This window comes from Lolium rigidum, chromosome 2 (assembly GCF_022539505.1).
Source record: "Lolium rigidum isolate FL_2022 chromosome 2, APGP_CSIRO_Lrig_0.1, whole genome shotgun sequence".
Taxonomy (NCBI): Eukaryota; Viridiplantae; Streptophyta; class Magnoliopsida; order Poales; family Poaceae; genus Lolium; species Lolium rigidum.
Window position 1 is genome coordinate 38320240 of NC_061509.1, and position 8988 is coordinate 38329227.

Genomic DNA, 8988 nt, shown 5'->3' on the forward strand with positions numbered 1-8988 from the left:
CCCAAAAAAATCCCAAAAAAGTGAGAAAAATCGAAATCGTTCAGGTTTAGTATAGTAGTACTAGCAATGAAAGGCGCGGCGGCACGCCGCGCGGCTGGTTGATGGTAATTTTTTGCGGTAACATTGTACTTGCATGTTTTTCATCATCAACTGGGGATTTAGTAGATGCGAAAAGTAAATACATGATCCTATTTTTTTTCATTCTCTTTTCACATCAATATTTCCCAAAGAGAAAAACGTCACATCATTTTCATTTTAGTCAGAAAATTTGAACATTATTTTTCTCTTCATTCTCAGACATTTTTTTAAACTAAAACAATATATTAATATCGTCGTAATAGTGCAAACATCAGAAAATACAGTGAAAATCAGAGGAAAAACTTAAATTGCATTTTTTTCTCATTATCAATAACAGAAGCTGAAGTTGTTGCCTGCAGTCTGTAGCGTGAGATCCATAGACGGTGGAGGAGTTGGTGTCTCAGCATGGGACCTGGAACCTGCTTTGGGGTTTCAGGAGTAGGGAGGCCAACATTGTGCTAACCTACGGCTGAACCATCCACTCCCTCTCGCAAGACAACATTGGCAAAGACAATCGGCTCAACAATTTCTACCTGGAGGTGGTTGTGCAATGAATCTAGTTATTCACGTCCAGGGTTGCAACAACACTGATTTCTCAAGTAAATCCTTGGGCGCAACATTAGCCAGTCCTTTTACACTTGACATAAGCAGCAACGCCTCTTTTTGGAAGAGAGTTTGTCCAAGTGGCCCAGACAAATAAAGGTCTGTAAATTTGGCAGCGTGGGGATCTGTCGAACCAGCGTCAACTACTCCAACAATAAGCCTATACCTGGCAGAAAATGACATAACAAAAAGAAGAATTAGTCTCTGACAAACAGAACAGGAAAAAGGTAAAATAAAGTAAGCAATATACATCACCAAAAAACAGAGGACATGGCAACCAGGTGCACATACCTGGGCAGAGGGGCACCAAGGGCGTTCGTATACTCCATCCTCTAAAGTAATCATCTTCCAACATTATTTGCAGCTTATATAATACAACCCTTAGTTGTGAGAAGGTCAGTAATTCTAATGGATATCTTATAACGCTCACCCTACACACAATTAACAACAGATTTAACCAGAGAATGTAGGGGAGAAAAAGATGCACAGTAGGACTCATTCGGATCAAATTCCACCATCTCCAAGATTGATGATATGGTCTGCTCAGCGCGACTTTAATTTGCACTGTGCAGCTCAATGCACCACGGTAGATGTTTCGAACTGTAATATAGGGAAAATACACAGGTCACCAAACAAACAACAATCTTGACACGCAGCAGGAACTGATTTCTTAATAAACAAACCTCTCCCGAACATCAGCTATCTCTAGAATCGGCACATTAACATGCCATCTTGTAACAGGTGTATTCTTGAAGGCCAATAAACCTGCAGAATAATAAATACTACCATTGGCAGAGACCACAAAAAAAGAAAAGGATAAAAAAGCAAAAGATAACCAAAAATAGCGTTAGAAAGAGAGAGTGCAACACCTGACTACCTGAGCAGTGAATAACTGTCATGCTAACAAATAAAACGATAATAGGCTCCTCATCCGATGCCTCAATCAACCCATAAGCATCAAATAAATCAGCCTGGTCCCCACAAAGGGTAGCAATAGCATGCTCGCTTCATGAAGAAACAGAGACGTAAATCAGATAACAATCAAAAGAGGTAAGTATCTTGTCGGAAAAGTAGATATAAAAGAAGCAGCGACATGCACCTGCCATCTGTGATATACACTTGACGTTTCTAGCTCCTAGCATTACCAGAAAGGGGCAAAACATCAGTGACCTTGTTCACCAATCCAACAACGTCTACAAATCCACACAGAGCAATCAAATTATCACAACATAAAACACATGGTGTTAAGGATACAGATGACACAATAAAATAAACAAAGGACCAAAGCGGACACATTCTCACCAGATAGAAGTATATTCTGATCGATTCGATCTGGCAACATGCTAAATGGGAGAGCAGTATAGGCAAACAAAGGAAAGTTCTCCGGCGGTGGCACCACCTCCGTCAGAACAATCCAGGATGATCCACTGACCTGTAGCTCTTTCTGGGATCATATAAATCAAAACGATCAATAACATAGTCTAAACAGTCGACTGGCCCAGTTCAGGGCTAAACTTGGAAGAATATTTTTAAAAGAAGACATTGTATTTTCAAGGCAGACTAAAGTAGTTCTAATTATTTTTCGGTTTAGGTTGACTATCATACTCGCTCGAAAAAAGGCTCCTAGATAATTTCTTAAGAGGCTGAGATTGATGTGTTGTTAGAAGTTGACACAGTTCACGAAACTTCATATATGGGGTACACCTTGTGGCAGATACATTGAACTAATGAAAGGGCAGCTATCTATTATGAAAGCACCTTGTCGAGCTTATTATGAACCAGTTCTATCCAACTGCAGATTGACATGAAACTAAATAGTTGGAGAACAGTTGACAAAATATATACCGGATTCAGCAATTGGAAAAAAAAAACTCCATTGTAGAAGTATCTCTCTCGCCTTTATTTTTCACTAAATGTTGATAACGTGAGACAAATAAGTGGCGATGTTTGTATCTCAAGCAATGCATAACATTGCCAAGAGATGCATCTTCTCAAGTTACAATAAACATTTGTGTCCTTAGCTTCTAAGGACAGTATCAGGAACCAATGAATATATGTTATTTCTATTTGAGCCATGAAGGATAATTTTTATCTAAGCAATTACTTGCATATGTGAGAACGAAATTGGGCTGCACCCTGGAAAAATCTTTTCAATCGAATTGGAAACATTAGTGCCAAGCAAATTAAATACGAACAGGTCGAGTGTGGCATATCGACATTTTCTAACATGTATGAAATAGCATAACTAATTATTTTATGAAGTTGCAAATACAATTAAAAAAATGGCCGATGTGAATTTCATACAGAATTCACATTATTTCCTGGCGTTCAGGATATAATGCCCACAAATTTTGAGTAACAAATAATTTATCATGCATGCACCATTCTGAGTAAAAAGAAAAGCCATGACATTTTTGTTTGCCTACAGATTCTGTTCAGAAGAAAGGCAAGTATGACAACAATAAGCACTCTGGTTTCTACAAAAAAAAATTATGTAATGGACGGGAAGTGAATTTTGACCGAAGCAGGGCAAGCACTCTATGATTTCTCTGTAAAGTAGACAATGGACGGTACGCAAATTTCTATTGATGAGGTGGCAAACCCATTGAGCAACGCAAGAAATTTATTGTGAGAAGCAACGCATGAGGTAAAGTAGCACCTCCTAGCATCTTACCCTTTGGGAAATGCTTATCTCAAAATGGCAATAACTCACTTAGATTTATATGCTAGAAAATAGCCATACATTAATCTTCAGCTATTTTGTTGAACAAAACCAAAGATACTGAGCTTGTGTTTCATATTTCCAAAACAAAAAATTTAAGATGCTAACTCTGCTACTGCTTGATCAACATCAGTTGTGCAGATCATTCAAAAATATTCTTCCACTAAATATGGAACTAATTGCTGCGTTTAAATTAGGGCTTGGACGAACAAAAGTTTATTCATTACAGAATAACTACCTTGGCTGATCCAGAACATATACATAGTGAGCAACTCTTGCAAAATATTACATGATAAATTATCGAAAAAGACAAATCTAAGCTAAAATAAGAAACATTTTTGACCTTTGAATAAGAAGACAAAAATAGTGTAGCTCAAAACAATCTGTAAATGCGAGGAGTTCGATGAGCTCTTACAATCCATTGCACCAAACCGCATCTTTAATTGCAGAAAAATTGTTGGATGAGATTTAAGATGAGAAAGCCAAAATTATAAATAGGTAGTAGATGAATACAGAATATGCACAACTGGACTAAAACAATTGGTTGCCTTCAACTACCAGTGTTTCCCATAAGAGTATACACGCTGCAAACAATTCGAATTGGTAGGCTAGGTAACTGAATGAAGTCAAGTGTCGAAAATTAAAACCTTGAGGATGTTGAATGAATTTGTCGCTGCGCGGAGCTGCACCGTAGGAGACCTGCACCACAGACTCCAACAGCAAGAAGCATGTTGACTTGGCCTTGAACATCACCGCCATGATGGGCTGCAACTTGCAAGTTCTTCCACACGCCTAGTCCCCCACCGTGCAATGTGGTGAACCAGTGATGGCTTGACTTGAATGAACTGAAAAAAGAAAAAAAATACGGGCAAAATTATCTAATCAAGGGAAGTAAAAAGGACAGGAGAGGAATGGTCCACCTTGAAGCCGCAGTTCCGTACAGGTGATCACCGGACTCGTGCCTTCACGTGCGCGCGCCCTGGATTCGCCCCGAAGCTTATGTGGCTGACCTGCTATGAGAGCACCTGAGCTGGTAACCCGTGGGAGCCAAAATCTTGGTGTGGAGTATGGATACACCGGCCATGGTCGACCTGGTGCCACCACCGGCGCTCCTGGCACCCGCCTCTCCTCTTCTCTCTTCTGGATAAAATGGCGGTGACCCCTGGTTGAAGTTGCGATGGAGAAGCAACGGCCGCGGTGGCCGCTCCAACTGGATCTCCATTGGGAGGAATAGCCGCTCACCGAGCGCCAAGCCTGAGGGCCGCCGCCACCGGGACCTCATCCGTCTGTGCGCCCCACCTTACCCACTGATTCGTCGTTGGTAGCAGGGCGGCTCCGTGGCAAGCCAGTGCTCCCTGATCCCGAGCAACAACCAGCGCTTCTGGTCTTCCCGCCCGGCCAACCGCGCGGCCGGTTCGAGAGCCACGCCGTTGCCATCAGACAGTGAAACAAAGAGAAAAAGAATAGGATGTAGGGATGTGGCAGGCGTACCTGTCAAGCCATCGGCGTGACGCGCGCATGGTCGTCCTCGTGCGGAATCGGCCCGTCTCCGTCCTTGGGGCGTCCTCTCCTGCTTGAGAGAAAAGGTGAAGCAGGGAGAGAGAGGAATCGGCGCTCGAGAAGGGCATACATCAATTCCTTAACGGTGTCGAGGCCGAGCTAGTGCAGGGATATCATCTTCCTCACGCGGATGATCCCCCACGCCCTCTCTTCTTCCCCTTCCACATCCATACGGATCCGAACGTCCTCGTGAGGCCACCTGCAGCTGCAGGAACAACACATCAGATGGAGCATGGAATCAAGAGATCTAACGTCCCCATCCTCTCTCGGGCAGGCAGGAATCAGCCGGTGGCGGTGGACGGCGATGGTGCTGCCGCGGCGCTTACGCGGGGAGGTAGTGCTAGCGAGCCGGAGGACCTCCGGAGGAGGCTGCGGACTGAGGTTGAGGTAGATGGTTCGAACCGTAACTCGCCAGGCGGCTGCGGACTGAAGTCGAGGTAGCTGCTTCAGTCCAGAAAAATGGAAGATCCACTAATCCATGAGAGGAAGGAGACGGACAGGAGGAGCCAAATCGAATCTAGGCGGAGTCGCAGAGGACAATAGAAGCGGCGGTCGCCACCGGCCGCGGAAGGACTCGTTCCGGGAAGAATTAAGGTTGAGCACGGCCAGGCGAGACTGATGATATGGGGTGTCAGGGTCAAAGCGGCGAGTACTGCCAGACAAAATCTGAATCTGATCAGCAGCCCACCACAGAATAGCAAAAGACACATCATAAATCTACCAATAGAACGCAACGTTAGAGCAGAAAAGCAGGGAACTGACCAAACGGCATACGCGGCAAGCCGGCAACACTCCAGGAACCGCAAAGCAACCCCCAAAATTACCACAGGGCACCAAAACTGCACCTAAAAGAAAGCCTACGGGAATGAAACTATCTACACCGTGATAATTCAAAAGAGGTCCCAAAATTCTGTGAAAAAAGGAGTTGGTTCCCGTTTAATATAGTAGATATAATTACCTCCGTTCCGAAAAACAAGTCGTTTTTAGAAAGCTAACGGGGGTAGTACTTGTATTTATTGTGGAACCATCATTCTCACAATACATCTAAGGTATAATAAAATCTGGGGCATGGGGGATCGTAAATCTTGCTTCCAAGCTTGCTGAATCGCTCCATTGTGAGACTCGACCTCAACCTTGTGGCCATCTTCAATAGCTTTTCTTTCTGCTCCTCCATCATCTTTGAAATCGGTAGGCAGCTGAACTTCAAGGAACAACATCAGCCTCAGCTAGCACTTAAGTAGTGAGAGTGGCAATGATCACGAGAGGACATAACATCTTTGGTCTTCTTTGTCCAAAATATGAGGTATCATTGTTGATCCACTCCATCGATCCTTCATAGTTAGGGTTAATTTTAGTGGGATTCCAAATCTTTTCTTATAGAGGCTTATTACCTTCCAGATCAGAAAGCATGCCGGTGAATGTTTTCTGCCACGACTCTACAAACCAGAATTAGAAATCATCAGAGGAGATATCACTGTCATTTTGTGCCCGTAGACTACAAGCATTCTGTGTATTTTGATTTTGTCTTGAGGCCTCTTACCCTTTCGAGCCCTCAAACATTTAACCCTCTTGAGGTCATTTTGGCGAACTAATTTAGTTTGCTAAAAGCATAGGTAATATTTCGACAATTTCTATACAGAATAGTAATAATAAGGAGGTAATGCTTATTTGTCTGCATGCTTGCAAAAGTCAGCACAAATACATGTTCTCGAAATTCTTGGGCATTTTAGACAATTCATATGGTCACAACCAGCCAACTTTCTAAATAGTGAAACTTGGAACCACAGTTTTTCTACATAGCGGTTTTCCTTGGATAGCCAGCCAGCCATAGCCCAAACAAACAAGCCCTCAGCCAACATTGTTCAATTCAGCGCGACAGTAATATTCCTTCCGTTTGGTGTTTTAGCTCATAGGTCCAAATGTATCTATTTTTCAACGTTACAAAATTCTGAAGCAAGATCCTAGATGTACATACTGATATAGTGATGTGCACTGTGTAGGCACAAAAATTTGCGAAAAAATAACTTGTTTTGTAGGCTGTGTAAAAAACAAAAAAAAAATCTCTTAAGAAACTATGTAGGAACCTAAACTTGCCTTTTTTACTCAAGTCGTAAAAAGTGTCACCTTTTGCGAATTTTGTGTGTAGACATAGAATGTTCCGATGTACAACTAGATTCAGATTTTTTTTTGATGTTTTGACATATATTATTTAGAGCATCTTCACCTGGGCGCTTCTAATGGGCGCCGGGTAGGTGCGCCGGCACATCTGGGGCGCACCAGCATGAGCTTATTAATTTAGGGACGGGGATCGCACACGGCCCCCCAAAAAATTATTTTTTCTTTTAACTAAATTATATAACAATTTATATAGTTTAAATAATAATTTACAGCGTTTAAACGTACAAATTATTGCAGACAAATAGTTAAAAATACAAATTAAATTGTACACATGAATTAAATAAATTGCGATCCAACAAGTTCATGAATCATGGAGCACTTTCTCTCTGCACCCACAAAAATGCTCAAGAACATTTGTAGTTGAGTATGAACACCTGCATCTTGAATTTTCTTCATGCATTTAGAGAAAAGTGGCAAACTGGGTTGGTGTCAACACCCGGATTTTTAAGTCCGAATGCCTATTATGTCATACATCGCAATCCCAGGAATATTGTTGTTGCGAGGCATAATAGTTAAGTATCACAGTCATCATTCATTACAAACCATAATGTCTTACAAATTGGAATCACATGATCCATATTACACGAATAGTTGATCTATTGATCAACGAACAAACACAAGTTCATAGCGGAAGCGTAAGATACAAGGACTCTCTAGTCCACAGGCCAACGCTTGACGTCGGAAGACTCCTAGTTGTCGTAGGCGTCCTGCTGGTCATCTCCTTGTTCATCTTCATACTCGGCCATTTGAATAGCCAGGGGACAAAGCCGTGAGTACTTCAAGTACTCGCAAACTAATACTAGTGTAAGTGCTAGACAATTCTAGTAAGGTTTGCTAAGCTCTAGTTTATTTGCATAAAGCCAATTTTAGTTCACAAATATTTGAGAAAAACTTATTCATGTGCTAACTAACTCAAGTGGGAACATTAGTGTCATTCCCACCATTCAAGTGGTGATTTCAATTCAATTCACCACTTCACCATTCACATCACCCATTTCATTTCAACATCATTTTCAAGAATTTGACATCGAAAACTGTATGGCATTTCCAACCATCCGTAACCGTGGACGCGGCTATTCGAATAGATTGACACTCTGCAGAGGTTGCACACTTGTGCCACAACATTTGATTTCATCCATCGGGATTACCCCGAATCATCGTAACACAGTACGCGGATCATCAACCATAACCTTTCACTTATAAATCCTAGTATGAGCACCTCTCCCCATGTGCTTGGCCTCCCAGTGAAGACCAACTGTGAACCTGGGAACTGCACAGGGCTTGGCCGTACAATTCACCTCAATTCACATCTTTTCTCAACGACGGAGGCAGCCTCAAGCGTAACCCCTATGATGTGTGTTCAGAGGGAACCCATACTAAAATGCATAAACTTCCAGTTAAGCCCTACTCATAATCAGGTATTGTGGGGGTACTCAATATTGGAAAGGTATCGCATTCAAACCAATATCATGTTTATCAAAAATCACCATCTTCTCTTGTTCATATTCACCTTCAAAAATCATTAAATGAAATGCTTCATCATTCCAAGGTTTCAAAATTCAATTCAATTCACATTGTTCCCATCTAGAGTAGTCAAGTTTTAATTTATTAGCACGAGATCTAAATCATGAGGGGTGCTATCTTGCTTTGCTTGATGGAGACTAATTTTACTACTCTAGTAACTTCCTTCACTTTGACCAAAGTTAACTATAAAAGTAACTCTTGAAAAACAACAAGTAAAACTTGGAATGTAGAAACTTGAGATAGGCTTATGGTAAGAAAAGGTAAGACTATGGTGCCTTGCCCCAAAGGGCTTTGCACTTTGCAAGAATATTAGCTTGCCTTGG

At 41.9% G+C, this 8988-nt stretch overlaps 1 long non-coding RNA gene across 8 annotated transcripts; it reads right to left on the reverse strand.

The window, feature by feature from the left end:
• Positions 1 to 375: 375 nt before the first annotated feature.
• Positions 376 to 5612, reverse strand: LOC124691594. Of its 8 annotated transcripts, none has more exons than XR_006999012.1 (10): positions 5290 to 5610; positions 4895 to 5168; positions 4324 to 4784; positions 4051 to 4248; positions 1984 to 2125; positions 1781 to 1874; positions 1559 to 1686; positions 1365 to 1446; positions 973 to 1281; positions 376 to 847 (listed from the first exon to the last, which is right to left on the reverse strand). It is a non-coding gene; the product is annotated as an uncharacterized LOC124691594 (long non-coding RNA). The 8 variants fall into 8 exon arrangements; XR_006999008.1 differs by having other exon boundaries at positions 4051 to 4784; positions 4895 to 4973; positions 5034 to 5168; positions 5290 to 5609; XR_006999009.1 differs by having other exon boundaries at positions 4051 to 4789; positions 4895 to 4973; positions 5034 to 5168; positions 5290 to 5609.
• Positions 5613 to 8988: the final 3376 nt, after the last annotated feature.